General features: G+C 44.3%; 1 long non-coding RNA gene across 1 annotated transcript in view; it reads left to right on the top strand.

Annotated features, from left to right (window-relative positions):
* The window catches only part of LOC142826521 (uncharacterized), a 29,561-nt gene extending 11,806 nt beyond the window's left edge, over window positions 1–17,755 (top strand). The window contains exons 2-3 of the long non-coding RNA XR_012900712.1: window positions 16,468–16,576; window positions 17,411–17,755. This is a non-coding gene — a long non-coding RNA (uncharacterized LOC142826521). The remainder of the gene's footprint in view (window positions 1–16,467; window positions 16,577–17,410) is intronic.
* Window positions 17,756–17,966: the final 211 nt, after the last annotated feature.

Here is a 17,966-nt window from a genome sequence, read left to right as displayed (position 1 = left end):
TCACTCGCTTAGTTTGAGACATGTCCAGCGAGCACTATGGTGCTCTATTTTTCCTCAGGTGGATAAAGGTTATGGAAGTGAATTTGCTCCAGGAAGTGATAAAACCAAAGCTTTTAAAAAACTAATAAAAAGTTAATGATAATATGGTAAAAAAAAAAATCCCAGACATACGAATGGAAAAGTGATTTTAACACAGCTTCCACGAAGTGTTGTCCATTCATGTTCTACTTAGATAAGTGCTAAGAGCTGTTCTTAAAAGGAGGGAGTGGTATTAGAAGGACAGGGGAAAAGAGAAGTATCATTGCTAAATGCAGTGTGTATTTTAAAAAAGAAATGTTTAAAAATATATATTCACCAGCAGGGGATCTTTGAATTCAAAGACAACTGAAAATTCAGGGGTATTGTGACATTTTCTTCTAATTTTAGAATTTTACTTTCAAAAAGCATTTGATGGTCTCTGTCATGGGGCTCTGACACGGACCGTCACAGTCTCCTATTATGTAATTTTAAAGAGTCATGTCTTCTGCCCTATGTATAATACATTTGATTTCAGGAATAAGAAGGAGCTGGACATTTGAAATGAACACATGGAAATATATAAGAGGGTCATATCATAGCATGCCAGAGAATAATTGCATAGGAACTGAAAACTTCCTTTCAGATGATTTGCAAATACAATACAACTATTTGTAATAATTCTCTTCAGTCTATGGTTTCAGCAAAATCTCTTCAGTTTGCTCTTATGGTGGTAACAAGAGGGCCATCCTACAAGTTTGGCATGCTATTTAGTCTATTGGATGTTGTATGTTTGGAGAGCTTTTACTGACACGTTGACTGTTATTGTAATAGACTTTCCCTTACATTTTCATATATTTGTGCAGTGTTTCAGTGATTCAACTCGCATTTAAAAGAACTGGGGCAATACAGTGAAAACCTGCTCAGCTCTGAAAACATCTTGCAAGTTTTTTTCCCACGGGTTATCCTATTCATCATGGGCCTAACTCAAAGCCCTTTGAAGTCACTAGGAATAATTTCCTTGATTTTAAAGAGCTTTGTATCAGGACCCTCAGGTCCAATGCCCATCTGCAAAAAGAAAAAAATAGAATCAGAGAAAAGCAGAAACACAATTTCTTCTTTCGCCAGAAAATATAAGGTACTACAGCCTGAGCACTGCAGGACATATCAAGGAACAAAGATAGTCTCAGCCTGGAAGAACATATAAGAACATACATATTTTCAGCTTTTCACGCACTTTACAAAAAACATATGGATGGCAGTGTGTGACTGAAAACTGGGGCTATTATTAGTAGCCTTATGAAAGCAGCCTTAGTTCCCCATATAACTGGTAGGGAAGTTGTATGTAGTATTCTTTGAGGAGTGGAATCTGGGGAGACAGCAGGGATTGGAGCAGCACCAGGGTCTACAGGTGGTTGGACATGGCACAGCCCTGGGCAAGCAACTCCTGTCAGCTCTCCTGCTGGACCTACAGGTCTTCATGCATTCAGTAGTCCAGGGTGCAGTGCCGGCCTCGCAGTAACCCCAGATGCTGCCATTGGTACTCCTCCTGGTTACAGGTCAGCCTGTGGGAGGATGTCCTGGGTGGGGTGGTGCGTCCTGCACTCACAGCTGCTGCGGCTGTGGAGAAACAAGAGAAGTGGTCAGTTATCTCTGGGGACACAGTGGGTGAAGCCCAGCCCCCCTCTGCAAGGCGAGGACGGCAGGTCTTTGCACCATTGGAACCAATGTACTTGCACACAGGCCATGTTCAGCATGTCCTGCTATCCCCGGGAGTGGGAGCTGGCCCGGGACTGCATCCATGCCCTTGTGCTGAATATAGTGTGGGGGTGGGAGGGGAGGGGTGAGAGATGTGCCCTGCCTCTATGTAGAGGGGGCTTCTGAAGGGAGGGAATTGTTCAGTGTCCCACCCTGGGGTCAGGAGCATGTCATGTGCCTTTATACATACATGCATGTGGGTAACAGGCCAAGGCCCCTGTGTGGCAGCCAGCTGGGCTACGTGTCCAGGGGTGGCACAGCACATACAAAGATTGCTGCGTGATCCATGGTCAGCAAGGGCCACGCACATGGTCTCTGGTCTCCCTCCCCGCCTACCCCTCCCCTTGCATAAGAGGACAGTGATGGCACTCACATGTCGTTGCCTCCCCAGCTTTGGATGACACCGGAGACAGGCCCGCTGGGATGGCTCAGGTCCTGGGTGTGCGGCACGCTCCCTCCAGGCTCCTGAGGCTCCTGGCCCTCCTTTTCCTCCTCCTCTGTGGTTGATGACCACCTGGAGGGCACAGACCATCCTGCCCCCCAGGATGCAGTCCAGGGCATCAAAATAGTGACAGGGATCTGGCTATGCCCCTGGTTAGGAGCTCCCCCTGTGGCCCTGGCCTAGGTCCGCCGCAGCTCCTTTATTTTCATGCAAACCTGCTCCTGGATTCGCTTGTGGCCTTTGGTGCCAGTCTGGCAGCCATCCACCTGTAGATGGTTGCGTTCCTCTGTTTAGTGCGGAGATCATGGATGTTGGAGGCATCCCCCCCAAACGTGAATTAGGTCTCTGATCTTCACACTGGACCAGGCAGGTGCCCGTCTCTTCCAGCTCCTGGCAGCTCCTGGGAGCTGGCAGACTGCTCCTGGGGAGTGGTGGAGGGCTGGCTGGCAGTGGCTGCCTGGCTCATCCTGGGGCCAGTGGGTCAGGTGCAGCGACTGCTGGCTCTGGGCTGGCAGGCTTGGAGCTGGAACAGGCACTGTGGGCAGAGTCTACCCCTTTAAGGGCTCCGGTGCAGGGTAGGGGGAGAGGAGAGGAGTTTTTCTGGTTTGGGCCAGAATGGCCAGCAGGGCACCCTGGGCAGGGCTGGAGGCCCCCTATTTCAAAATAAGCATCTACGGAGCGCTTATTTTGAAATAGCAATTTCGAAATTGGCACTATTCCTTGTGGAATGAGGTTCCATTTCAAAATAAGCCCTGTTATTTCGATTTAATTTCAAAATAGTGGTTTGGCCGTGTAGATGTTGGTAAAGTTATTTCAGAATAACGGCTGTTATTTCAAAATAACTTTGTTGTGTAGACATACCCTATAGTGAGTAGTTTAAGAGTAGTTATTTTGAACTGGACAGTACTATGGAAAATGATAGTCAGCTTTCTCTCTATTGTCTCAATCAACTTGCACTCCATCTTGATCCTGTTAACAGCAAGGTTTGATGAGTACTGCTGACATTCGTAATGGTTGAGAGACCTGTGGGGCATGAAAGGTGCTGGGAATAACATGAGGGCATTGACAATCTGTGCATGCAAGAGACTCACAGGGTCAATAGAAAATCTTAAAATGGATTTATTGTGCCAGGGATTGTTTTTCAAAAACAACGAGGAGTCCTTTGGCACATGCATTAGAGACTGAGGGTATGTCTACACTACAAAGTTAATTTGAAATAACAGCAGTTATTTCAAATTAACTTTAATAGAGTCTACACAGGCAAACCGCTATTTCGAAATAAATTTGAAATAGTGGAGCCCTTATTTTGAATTTGGTAAACCTCATTCTACGAGGAGTAACGCCAAATTCGAAATAGCTATTTTGAATTAAGTGCTGTGTAGACACTTAATTAGAAATAGGGGGCCTCCAGCCCTTCCCAGGGAGCCCTGGTGGCCACTCTGGGCACAACCAGGTAAACTTTCTCTCCTCTCCCCCAGCCACGGAGACATTAAAGGGGTAGACCCTGGCCACAGAGCCTGTGCCAGCTCAAAGCCTGCCAGTCCAGAGCCAGCAGTGGCCACTGCAGCCCCTGACCCAGTGGCCCCAAAACATGAGCCAGCAAGCCACTGGCAGCCAGCCCTCCACTGTTCCCTGGGAGCAGTCTGCCAGCTCCTAGGAGCCTGACAGGGGCTGGAGAAGGCAGGCACCTTCCTGATCCAGGGAGGATATCATGGACCTTATTCAGGTTTGGGGGGGATGCTTCCAACATCCATGATCTCCGCACTAGACGGAGGAATGCGGCTGTCTATGGCAGGATAGCTGCCAGCCAGGCCACCAAAGGTCACATGCAAACCCAGGAGCAGGTTAGCATGAAAGTCAAGTTGGTCCGGCGAGACCCCCAACCATGAGCCCTGAGCTTCCCCTCCCCCTTCTTCCCCTTGCTTCCCCCTTCCAGCTCCCTCCTCCCAGGTTTTTCCCTCCCCTCCCCCACCCTCTCTCTTCCCCTCTCCCACCTCATTTTCCCAGTCTCCCCAGAGGTTCATCCTCCCTCCCCAGTTTTATTCAATAAACCCAGTTTCTATTTTTGAACATACGTGTCTTTTATTTGACATCAGGAAGTGGGGCTAGGGAAGGGTAAGTGGATGGACATGAGGGAGGAATGGGGCACGAGCCCCCAGTGGGGAGAACTGGGGATGCTCTGAGGGCTCCTCGGGTGGACTCTCTCCCTCTGGGCCTCCTGGATCCTGACAGCCCCAAGATGGACCCCCCGGATGGCAGCCTGCAGCAAGTGCAGCTGGGCTGATGGCAACGACCCCACATGACACATCGGCACGCCCAGGGGCAGCTCTGGCTTCATGTGGCTGAGTGCTATGGTGTCCCGAGTGCGGGCACTCAGGGCACTCCAAGACAGGACTGCTTCGCTGTCCCTCATCAAGGTAGCCAAGCAAGTGGGGAACCCTGAGAACTGTCTTCCTGGGGTGTGTGTAGGGTCCCTTTAAGCACAGAGCTCAGTTAGCCTCAGGCAGCAGCCCCACACACTAAATCCTAACCTGATGCCCTGCTGGCACTGGTTCTGGCCAGACTTAACTTCGGTTCAGGTCCACTCAGTGTGGACACGCTATTTTGAAATAGTTTTTGTGTATAGATGCGTTATTTCGAATTAGCTTAATTCGAATTAACTATTTCAAATTAAGTTAATTCGAAATAGTACTGTAGCGTAGACATACCCTGACAGATTTATTAGGGCATAAGCTTTCATGGGTAAAACCCACTTTATCAGAGGAATTGGTGTGGATGTTACAGAAGCTGAGAAGGAAGAAGTTGCTTGTGTTAATGAAGGTAATCAAATTAGGGTGGAGGTAGGTCTTTCACAGCATTTGGTGTACAGATGTGAATATCCAGAGAGGAGAAATTATTTTTGTAAGGTATTACCTAGTTGAGATCCTTATTCAATACTACGTTGATAGTGATGAATTTGCATGTGAATTCTAGTTCAGTTGTCTCCTTTTGTAACCAGGTTTTGAAATTATTTTGTAGAAGGGTGGCTACTTTCAAATCTATTACTGAATGTTTAGGCAGGTTCAGTGTTCCCTTTACAGGATTACTTGTCTAACCATTCCTGATATCTGATTTGTGTCCATTTATATTTTGGCATAGAGACTGGTTTGGCCAATAAACATGGCATAGAGGTATTTCTGGCACTTGATGGCATGCTTCACGTTAGTGGATGTGCAGGTGGATGAACTGCTGATGTTGTGGCTTCTGTGGTTAGGTCCATTGATGATTTCACTCAGATAGACATGTGGACAGAGTTGGCAATGGGGTTTGTTGCATGTGTAGGTTCCTGGATACGTGTTTCTCTGTTGCATTGTGTGGCTGTTGGTGAGTATTTGCTTCAGATGGGGAGGGTGTGAGTAGATGAGGACTGGCCAGTTACCCAAGGTCTGTGAGACTGAGGGAGCATTTTCCAGGAACAAAGTAATTTTTAGTAATGGAGAAAATGGAGGAGAATGAAGTCTGGTAGTTCTGGTTAAATGGAATGTTCTTATTGCATTTCTCAGCTGCAATCATTCAGTAGCCAAGAAACGTGAATTATGCTTTGTATGTTAGGGTTATTTTTCAAATCTTATCTCTTTTACTAAGTTTTTGTTCATTGACACAAGAATTTAGATGTATATGTTGTGGAAGGCTTGTTTTTTTATTATTTTTGCATAAATATGAAGTAGCGTAGGTGATTTTTCTATGGAATTCCTCTCTTTATCTGGATTTAATTTTTGCTCTTTGTATATTTTAAGCATTTTAAAAGTAGTACTTCTACCAGTAGGTTATATCCATTTTTAAAGTAAACTAGTAAATATTAGCCAGACATACAAATATGAGGTGTTCTGGATATTTTATTTTACTTTACTCTACTCAACTTTGTGTGTGTGTGTGTGTGTGTGTGTGTGAGTGAGTGAGTGAGTGAGTGAGAGAGAGAGACCTTTATTATCTTGATACTACTTTAGTGTAGCCAAAAGATTATTATGGACACTGCTTTTCTCACAGGGTATGTCTGACTACACCTCTCTGTTGACAGAGAGATGTAGATTAGGCACGTCAAAATTGCTAATGAAGCAGGTATTTAAATATCCCACGCTTCATTAGCATAAACATGGCTGCCACTTTTATTTGAATGGAGGATTGCCGCAGCTATCCTCTTAAAAATGATAATCAGTTGGTCACTAGCTTTCAGAGCAGGTAAATACCTTTTCATTCTGCCAATGGTGATTTATTAAAATACTTTATAATAATGCCTTGAACATATATAATGCTTTCTCTGGGAGATTTCAAAGAGCTTTACAAACAATTAATTAAGCTTCATAGCACCTCTCTGGAATTTTACAGGTTTGTAAACAAAGACAAGGAAGATTTTAGATCAACATTTTCCAAATAGTGTAAGGCCCTGATTCTATAAATATTTACAAATGTGCTTGGCTTTAAGACAGAGAATGACTACATTGATTTCAGCGGGGTTACCTGTGATCGTAATGTTATGCACAAGAGTGGTTGTAAGATCAGAGCCTAAATGAAGTACTTATGAGCTTCTGAAAGCTACACCAAAAGGAACATATTGTCAAAGATATTTAGAGATGCTGAAAGATGCAGATAGACTCTTAGTTCGAATTTCAAAAGCACCTAGGCATCTACATTCCATATGGTAGGGCTGGACAACAGGGAATGCATTATTTGCAAATTGCCCTGTTTTGTTTATTTGAAGAATGTAGCATTGGCCACTGCTGGAGGATGGGATAGTATAGTGAATGGACCATTGATCTCACACAATATGGCCATTCTTATGTTCTTGAAAGGAGAATTAAGTACCTAGTAAGATTTTCAAAAACCATGTATCTCATCCCTAGGCATCTAAATATCGTTGAAATCTGGCCTTTATTACATACAAGGGTATGTCTACACTTTCTCCCTAGTTCAAACTAGGGATGCAAATGTAGGCGATCGAAATTGCTAAGAAAGTGATGACTCCAAAAAATGAGAGTAACGTTAGTTCGAACCAAGGGGTTTGGTTCAAACTAACGCGTCCTGGTGCACACTTTCGCTTTTGAAACAGCTATTGAGCAGAGTAATGCGCTGGTGAGATCATGCTAATAAAGCACGGGATATTTAAATCCCCGCTTCCTTAGCAATTTTGGTCGCCTACATTTGCATCCCTAGTTCAAACTAGGGAGCAAGTGTAGATGTACCCAAAGTGCCTAAGTAAGTAAAAATGGGAACTAAACACCTAACATGCTTAAGCACATTTGAAAATCCCACTAGGCACCTATCAGCATCTTTAGGCAACTGAAAATCTGTCCCTAAGGTTATGTCTACAGTACAGAGAAGACAGACCCTCTGGAGGTTGATCTTCTAGTGTTCAATTTAGTGGGTCCAGTGTAGACCCCTAAATCGAATGGTGAGGGGTACCCCACTGCTGTCCTGTACTCTTTATTCTGCAATGAGTAAGGGTATGTCTACACTACCACCCTAGTTCGAACTAGGGTGGTACTGTAGGCAACCAGAGTTGCAAATGAAGCCCGGGATTTGAATTTCCTGGGCTTCATTTGCATAAAGCCGGGCGCCGCCATTTTTAAATGTCCGCTAGTGCGGACTCCGTGCCGCGCGGCTACACGTGGCACGGACTAGGTAGCTCGGACTAGGCTTCCTAGTCTGAACTACCGTTACTCCTCGTGAAACGTGAAATGAGGAGTAACGGTAGTTCAGACTAGGAAGCCTAGTCCGAGCTACCTAGTCCGTGCCACGTGTAGCCACGCGGCACGGTGTCCGCACTAGCGGACATTTAAAAATGGCAGTGCCCGGCTTTATGCAAATGAAGCCCGGGAAATTCAAATCCCGGGCTTCATTTGCAACTCTGGTTGCCTACATTACCACCCTAGTTCGAACTAGGGTGGTAGTGTAGACATACCCCAAGGGAAGCCGATGGAAACATGTGCTCTCATCAGCCTCCCGCCATGTAGAAGCTCAGCTTAAAGTAAACTGAACCCAGCTACTCATTTTCCCTTAAGCCAGCCTGCCAGGTCTATTGTGGACTAGACCTAAGTGTCTTGTCCATAGGCATGGAGCTCTTGACAAGTAATTAAGGGTACGTCTAGACTATAGGCTTTTACCTGGAGGGAGTTCTCCAGGTAAAAGAGGGAGTAAAAACGGGACCCTTGTGGTAAGTGGCTGTCAGAAGTGTGTGTTTGTGTTTGGGGGAGTTATTTGCTGTGTGCTGAGCTTGTGTTTGTCTGTTTGGTGGTTTGTTTGTTTGTTTGTTTGAAGGAGCTTCTAAAAGGTTTGAAACCTAGAAGCCTCTGTTAATTGGCTGAGCCTCAGTCAGGGGGAGGGGCTACCAGAGCTATATAAGCCGGTGACTCAGCGATCATGGAGCTTGCGAACAGGAACAGCTAACAGGAGAGTTTGGAGAGGGAGGTTAGAGGGCACTAGTGACTTCGGACCTTCTTTAAAACATAACTCTTAGAATAATCTATACTCCAGAGGTTTAAAAAGAATCCCATTTACACCTAAACTTATTCATTAGAAAAATGGAGACAGAAGCCCAGCAGCAGCGTGGGGGCTATCCTGTTTATTGCGTCGAGTGTAACATGTATGATTACCTGCCCTGTGGGCGGGTGGCGTATGTGTGCACTCGTTGCAAGGAGCTCCTGACCCTCAGAGACCGAGTTCGGGCTTTGGAAGCCAGGGTGGCTGAACTGGAGTTGCTAAGGGAGGTAGAGAGCTATGTTGATGAGTCTTTCCGGGACACTTTAGTACTGTCCCACCTCCAGTCTGAGAGCCCCAGTGCTCTTAAGGAGGATGAAAGTCTCAAGGGAACAGGGCATTCAATGGGAGCAGAGGGAAACCATCCTGTAGTTGGGACCCTCCTCCCAGAGGATGTTGCAGTATCCTCTCGCACTGAGGATACCTCTGAGGGGAAGGGAATGCCAGTTAGGAAGAGGCAGGTGTTAGTAGTGGGTGATTTGATTGTTAGAAACATAGATAGTTGGGTTTGTGATGACCGGGAGAACCGTATGGTCACTTGCCTGCCTGGTGCGAAGGTTGCAGATCTCTTGAGGCATCTAGATAGACTTATGTGTAGTGATGGGGAGGAGCCGGTGGTCATGGTACATGTCGGTACCAATGACATAGGGAAGGATAGGAGAGATGTCCTGGAGGCCAAATTTAGACTGCTAGGAAGGAGACTGAAATCCAGGACCTCTATTGTGGCATTCTCGGAAATGCTTCCAGTTCCACGCGCAGGGCCAGGTAGGCAGGCAGAGCTTCAGAGTCTCCATGCGTGGATGAGACGATGGTGTAGGGAAGAGAGGTTTAGATTTATTAGGAACTGGGGACACTTCTGGGAGAGGGGGAGCCTATACAGGAAGAATGGGCTCCACCTAAACCAGGGTGGAACCAGACTGCTGGCACTAAACATTAAAAAGGCCGTAGAGCAGTTTTTAAACTGAGATGGAGGAAAGCCGATCGGTGTGGAGATGCACGTAAATCGGAGGGAGACTTCTCTTAGAGGAGAATCCATTGATAGAGACTCTCTAAGCTGTAGTCAGAAAGAGAGGAGGGGAGAGGACAAACCATGGGCCAGAGCAGACAAACAACCGCATTCAAAGGAATCCAATGCATCAGGGAAAGGCAGACAAATAAGCAGTGGCAAATTTTTAAAGTGCTTCTACACAAATGCTAGGAGTCTGACTAATAAGATGGGTGAACTGGAGTACCTCGTATTAAATGAGGAGATTGACATAATAGGCATCACTGAAACCTGGTGGAATGAGGAAAATCTGTGGGACACAATCATACCGGGATATAAAATATATTTAAAGGATAGAGCAGGCCGGGTGGGTGGCGGAGTGGCACTGTATGTGAAAGATAATGTAGAATCAAATGAAATAAAAATATTAAATTAATCAACATGTTCCACAGAATCGCTATGGATAGAAATTCCATGCTCCAATAATAAGAAATTAGCAGTAGGGATATATTACCGACCACCTGACCAGGACAGCGATACTGACATTGAAATGCTGAGGGAGATTAGAGAGGCTACCAAAATAGAGAACTCTATAATAATGGGGGATTTTAATTACCCCCATATTGACTGGATACATGTCACCTCAGGAAGAGAAGCGGAGATAAAATTTCTCAATGGCTTAAATGACTGCTTCTTGGAGCAGCTGGTGCAGGAACCCACAAGGGGAGAGGCAATTCTCGATTTAGTCCTGAGTGGAGTGCAGGATCAGGTCCAGGAAATAACCGTTACAGGACCGCTTGGGAATAGTGACCATAATATAATAACATTCAACATGCCTGTGGTGGGAAGAACACCACAGCTGTCCAGCACCCTGGCATTTAATTTCAAAAAGGGGAATTACACAAAAATGAGGAGGTTAGTTAAACAGAAATTAAAAGGCACAGTGACTAGAGCCAAATCCCTGAAAGCTGCATGGAAACTTTTTAAAGACACCATAATAGAGTCCCAACTTAAATATATACCCCAAATTAAAAAACATAGCAAGAGACCTAAAACAGTGTCACTGTGGCTTAACCACCATGTAAAAGAAGCAGTGAGGGACAAAAAGGCATCTTTTCAGAAGTGGATGTCCAATCCTAGTGAGATAAATAGAAAGGAACATAAACACTGTCAAATCAAGTGTAAAAATGTAATAAGAAAAGCAAAGAAAGATTTTGAGAAACAGCTAGCCAAAAACTCAAAAAGAAATAACAAAATGTTTTTTAAGTACATTAGAAGCAGGAAGCCTGCTAAAAAACCTGTGGGTCCCCTAGATGATCGAGCTATAAAAGGAGCAATCAAAGACGATAAAGCCATTGCAGGGAAACTAAATGATTTCTTTGCTTCAGTCTTCACGGCTGAGGACATTGCGGAGATTCCCGAATCTGCACCGTCCTTTGTGGATGGTGAATCTTAGGAATTGTCCCGGATTGAAGTGTCATTAGAGGAGGTTTTGGAACAAATAAAAAAACTTAATGATAACAAATCTCCGGGACCGGATGGCATTCATCCAAGGGTTCTAAAAGAACTCAAATGGGAAATTGCTGAGCTATTATCTGTAGTTTGTAACCTATCCTTTAAATCGGCTTCCGTACCTAATGACTGGAAGGTAGCCAACGTGACACCGATATTTAAAAAGGGCTCTAGAGGCAATCCTGGCAATTACAGACAGGTAAGTCTAACTTCAGTACCGGGTAAATTAGTCGAAACAATAGTAAAGAATAAAATTGTGAAGCATGTTGTTAGAGAAAAGAAACTGCCCTCCCCCCCGCCAGTAAAAAAGTTTGGCCAGGCCGCACTTGTTCTGCAGAACTCCTTGAGAGAAACCAGCCGCACCCTTCCTGCATACCATTGCCTTTAGAAAAAGGAAAGGTGTGAAAAGGGGAAAATAGCCTCAGACTTTCCCACTCATCACCTTGGCGTGAGAACTGCGGGGCTTACCTGGTCGCATGAAACCTGCACAGTTTCGGCCCAACCCCTGGGACACAGACCCCCTACTTGGTGACCATTGGGCCATATATGGTAATATGCAAGTGCGGGAAAGCGATGTGCAGATTTGGTGATAAATACCCATGGCACAGTTCGCTCTAGGAAGTCTTCGCAACACACGTACCACCGTGCGTGTGCCTTCCCGTATACTTCAAAGCGCTGCCGGCCTGATCAACCGACCAGCCACCTCCCCCAACCCTCGGGCGTAACCAAGGCCTTCGCAACCGAACCAATATCTGTGAAATGTTCCATGTGCTGTGTAAGTTGGTATGTATGATTTGATTTTTTTTCTTGTTGTATAACCTTAGTGTTGTAGTTGTTTGTGGGTAGTACAGAAGAGTTTGTAGTTATCACTGTTATTTTATTACTGTAGCTGGGTATTTTAAGATTAGAGACTATTCCCCTTGCCATTCCCATCCCTATATCTCTGACACGTTTTACTAGAAACCATAGAATAAATATAATAAATACTGTAAATTAATTATGACCACGGTCTATTAAAATCTTAGAATAATACTATAAATTCACCACTGTCATAAATAAATATTTTTTATTTGATAAAACTGTCCACCTGGTTCTGTCCTTCCCCCCTTGGGTATTCATTATCGGACCTGTGATTCTCGCGACATATGTAGAAGAACATAATTTGTTGGACAAAAGTCAATATGGTTTCTGTAAAGGGAAATCCTGTCTTGCTAATCTATTAGAGTTCTTTGAAGGGGTTAACAAGCATGTGGACAAGGGGGATCCAGTAGATATAGTATACTTGGATTTTCAGAAAGCCTTTGACAAGGTCCCTCACCAAAGGCTCTTGTGTAAATTACATGGCCATGGGATAAGAGAAAGGTCCTTTCTTGGATTGAGAACTGGTTAAAAGACAGGAAACAAAGGGTAGGAATAAATGGTAAATTTTCAGATTGGAGAGGGGTAACTAGTGGTGTCCCCCAAGGGTCAGTCCTGGGACCAATACTTTTCAACTTATTCATAAATGATCTGGAGAAAGGGGTAAGCAGTGAGGTAGTAAAGTTTGAAGATGATACCAAACTGTTTAGGATAGTCAAGACAGAAGCAGACTGTGAGGGACTCCAAAATGATATAACTAAACTCAGTGATTGGGCAGCAAAATGGCAAATGAAATTTAATGTGGATAAGAGTAAAGTAATGCACATTGGGAAAAGTAACCCCAACTATACGTACAGTATGATGGGGGCTAATTTGGCTATGACAAATCAGGAAAGGGATCTTGGAGTTATCGTGGACAATTCTCTGAAAACTTCCATGCAGTGTGCAGCGGTGGTCAAAAAGGCAAATAGGATGCTAGGAATTATTACGAAAGGGATAGAAAATAAGACCCAGAATATCTTACTGCCCCTGTATAAAATTATGGTACGCCCACATCTTTAATACTGTGTACAGAGGTGGGCTCCTCACCTCAAAAAATATATTTTGGCCTTAGAAAGGGTTCAGAAAAGAGCAACTAAAATGATTAGGAGTTTGGAACGGGTCCTATATGAGGAGAGGTTAAAGCAACTGGGACTTTTCAGTTTAGAAAAAAGGAGACAGAGGGGGGATATGATAGAGGTCTATAAAATCATGAGTGGTGTGGAGAGGGCCGATAAAGAAAAGTTATTTATTAGTTCCCTAAATAGAAGAACTAGAGGACACCAAATGAAATTAATGGGTAGCAGTTTTAAAACTAATAAAAGAAAGTTCTTCTTCACACAGCGTGTAGTCAACCTGTGGAACTCCTTGCCAGAGGAGGCTGTGAAGGCTAGGACTATAATAGAGTTTAAAGAGAAGCTAGATAATTTCATGGAGGTTAGGTCCATAAAAGGCCTAAAGCCAGGGGATAAAATGGTGTCCTTGGCCTTTGCTTGTCAGAGGCTGGAGAGAGATGGTAGGAGACAAATCGCTTGATCATTGTCTTCGGTACACCCTCTCTGGGGCACCTGGTGCTGGCCACTGTCGGTAGACAGGATACTGGGCTAGAAGTACCTTTGGTCTGACTCAGTACGGCCGTTCTTATGTTCTTATGTTGACAGAAGTTTTGTCGACAGATACTGTCGACAAAGCTTCTGTCAACAAAGAGCATCTAGAGTACATCCAGTTCTGTTGACAAAACAAGCCACTTTGTCAACATGGCAGTGTAGATGCAAAGGACAATGTAGATGCAATAACACCTTCTGTCGACAGAACTCTGTCAACAAAAGGCGTTATTCCTCGTAGAATGATGTTTACAGCTGTCGACAAAACTGCTGAGTTCTGTCGACGTTATGTCGACAGAACTCAGCGGCAGTGTAGATGCAGGTATAGTTTTGTCGACAAAAGTCCATTTTGTAGACAAAACCCTGTAGTCTAGACACACCCAAAGTGACTAAGACAAATCTTGGAGCCATGATGCTTAAATTGTGCTCTAGCACTGGGTCATACTCTTTTCCTTCCTTTTTTCTACTAAACAAAGTTATAACAAAAACAAGGAAATTACTAGGCCTAAGAAGTAGTTTTCCTTCTGGACTAAAAAAACCCAAAAAACCAAACAAACACCACCATGCATAAGTGTTGGCATCCTGTGGTGTGCGAATGAAGAACTAGATTAGAAACAGATTTTCCTTAAGTGGTGTAAACCCCAGTGGAAACAACAGACCTAGGGTGTATAATTCTCAACAGTAATTGGAGAAACCTTGCTCACAAAAAAAAAAAAAAAAAGGAATTTACATGAAGAAAAAGGATAATTAGAACCAAGGTTTTTTTTTAAAAAAGCTGTTTGTTTGGGCTCAAGTTATAAGAAAACAAGAAGAATATCTGTGATGAATTGGAGCCTAGTACTCCCTTAACAGAATTCTAATTAGTAAAAACAAGAACTGTCCTGGAGGAAACATCTCTTAATTACTGGAAGTAATGATCCTTCCTGGTGCAGAATAAGCTTTTTGTTTGTAAATGCCTAACACACTGTGCAGATTTGCATAGTTCTATTTATGGTTTCTCCCCACTCATAAATTCAACTGCTCCCACAATCTCTTTTCAGGCTAAGAATCCCAATAGAAAAAACGAGAAAGCGTGTGTGTGTGTGTGTGTGTGTGTGTGTGTGTGTGTGTGTGTGTGTGTGTTTGTGAAAGAGAGAGAGAGAGAAATTCTGCAGAGGTATGAGGAATGAGATCAGATAAGACCAAATAGAGATGTCCAAGTACCTACTATTCACCTTTATTTTATTATATATATATATATATATATATATATATAGGTTTTTATGCCAACTTTGTCAGTATTGTGTCTTAGCTCCTTCCAATAGAGCATTAAGTGGAACAATAATATCTGTCACCCATGGTTCATGCGCTCTCTCACGCATCATCTCTTCAGGTATATTGCACGGCTATAATCTGGCCAGGAGACGATCAAAGTATGATAAGCTCAGGATAGGTCATTTTCTACCAAGAGGGGACAGATTCTTATAGCCAACTGAGGTCTTCTTCACACTTGCACATGCAATATTATTTAAGTGGCCATAACAGTGCATGCTACATGTAATTTTGTGGTGTGCTTTATGCAAGTACCACTCTGTGGGATAGCCTGTTGGGGAATGACATAACAGTATGTTGCCAGTCCACAATTCTACTGAAGTAACTTTATAGAATATCCAGAAGTTAAGCAAACATATTATGAAATACAATAAGCCCCTACCATGGTAGGATCTGAGCCAGTGGTTTCCAACCTTGGTTTTTGAATTTAAATGCAATGAAGGATCCACCTCAGACCGAAATACCCTTATCCCACCTCTTTCCCTGCCCCTTCTTTGAGGCCCCACCCTGCTCACTCAATCCATCTCACTTTCCCATCCTAACTCAAGCTTTGTCTACACTTAGGAGTTGAAAGCGTAGCTACAGCAGTGCTTTACACAGAAAGTCTGGCCATGGCATGAGTGCTAGGGGAGAGATCTCCCAGCGCTCTATGTAAAGCACCTCCACAAGGGGAGTAGCTAACAGTGCTGGGAGCATGGATCTGAGCGTTGTAACCTGGTTCACACTGGCACTTTACAGTTCTGTAAATTCATGCACTCGGGTGGGAGGGAGGACAACAAGGAGGGTGTGATATTTTTTCACACCCCTAAGCCAGAAAGTTACAGCACTATAAAGTGCCAACATAGATTCAGCAGGCTGGAACAGGGGGTTGTAATGCAGTCTCTTGTCTTTGGCCAAGGGGATATGGAGTGTGGGGGTGGTTCTTGGTCGAGTGAGGGGCAGGAGATTCATGTGCAGGAGGGGGTTCAGAATGCAGGCTCAGGAAGGAAGTTTTGGTGCAGATGGGGGTCAGGTCTTAGATAGCGGCTCAGGATGCTCACTACAACTGGGCACTCCTTACCTTTGGTGGCTCCCAGGCAGTGGTGTATTGTAACTAAGGCACATTTACCCCTGCCCCAGCCTTGCACCATTCCCAGAAGTGGCCGTCATGTCCAGCAGCATCTCCTGTGGGGGAGGGGCAGGTGGCTCTGCATGTTGCCTCCAGTCTTCTGGCACCTATCCCACACCACCCATTGACAATGGTTGCTCCTTCCCAGCCTATGGAATCTGGGTGATGGCAGTGTCTGCAGGCAAGGGGCAATGTGTTGAGACTCCCTACCCCACTTTCTTCAGGGGACACAGAGATGTTGGAGCAAGGGCAGGGGGTGAGTCTGCTTTAACCCTAGTGCACTGCCAGACTGTTAGAGACTGATCTCATAATTTGGCTGCAGGCACCTCCAGGAGATCAAGCCTGAATCCAGGAGATTCCCAACCAGTGTTCTGCATATGGATAGACAACAATTAGAGGGAATACATTTTGTTACGTCCACCAATCTTGAGGTAATGTGTAGCTCTGCACCACCAGTTGAAACCAAATTCCTAGGTATAATATATATATTAAAAAAAAAATTACCACAGGGATAATTACTCCAGCCCTGACAACTTAAGCATTTTAGAACTCACTGCTCAAAGAATTACAGTTAAGCATAAGAGAGAAATAAAATTATGAAATGCACAAACCAGGCAAACACCTAAAATAACACACTTTGAAAGAAATAAAAGAAGTAACAACAATGATGATGACAACAACAACACAAGTATGTGTTGGGTCAGGAGAGGGAGTGTAAAAGTTTGTGTGAGTGACAAAGACACACACAATGTGAGAGTGACAGAGATTTGCATCACCCCTTTCAGTGTGCTGCAGACATTCAGACATAGGAGGAGCAGCTCCCTCCATCCCCAGCACTTTCATAACCCCCCTGTCTGTGAAGATGGGATACAGGGGTGAGAGGAGGTGGACACTGTAACATCAGTATCCCTTTCCTCTGTCTCCCCCACCCTGCACAACTGCAGGAGGCTCTCAGGGAGCAGCTCCAAGGGAGAGGGCAGGAGCAGCATGGAAGTGGGGGGTGGGGCAACTGAAGTGCTGGGGGGAGGGGCAGCTGAGGTGCTGGCACTTGATAGTCTCCTGGGCAAACCAGTCATGATCACCTGCCAGAGGCTTCAAGACTAACCAGTAGATCCCGGTCTACTGGTTAGTGACCACTGATCTAAGCAGTGCCTGTGTGAGGAGCTAGATGAATAATTAATAGTGAATAGTTTATTTAACAAATCTCGACATTTATTTGGTTTACTAATTATTACTCCTGAACTGTTTGCTTTGATTATACCTAGGACTGTTCACCACTCACTGTTTGTGGGATGTGATGACTACCTGCTTAGATGACTATACCTGTTATAAAGAAGAAAATCAAAGTAATTTTTAACATGAACCTACACATGAATACCTTCACATGATTCTTTGTAAGATTTTGTATTCCAAAAACAAAAATTGTAAACAAAACAAAAAATACAATTGTTCGCAAACAGTTAATGAAAAAAGTTGGTGGATACCAGAATGAAGTCTCAGGATGATATTCTGTGCTGTGCCTCCAAGAATCACAACACAGAGGGAGGGTGGGTTAAGTTAGCTTTAAGCCATTTTTTTGTGCCGCCCTAAGTAATGTCACTGCCTGGAGAGATTCCCCCCACCATGTAACTTTGACAGTCCTTGATTGTTGGTCTTATGGACTGCAGCACTGCCAGGAATCTCTGAAGGTATGTGCTTGGTAGCCGTGCTACATACACACTTGTCTACCTCCAACCTGACCCACAGAATAGCCCCTACAACAAAAACAGCTCTAAAGAAATATCACAGCAACATAATTCATATTTTAGAATTTAGGGGATA

The sequence above is a fragment of the Pelodiscus sinensis genome, chromosome 1, assembly GCF_049634645.1.
Source record: "Pelodiscus sinensis isolate JC-2024 chromosome 1, ASM4963464v1, whole genome shotgun sequence".
Lineage (NCBI taxonomy): Eukaryota > Metazoa > Chordata > Testudines > Trionychidae > Pelodiscus > Pelodiscus sinensis.
Note: the sequence above shows the minus strand (reverse complement) of the source record. Positions and strands in the feature narration are given on the sequence as shown.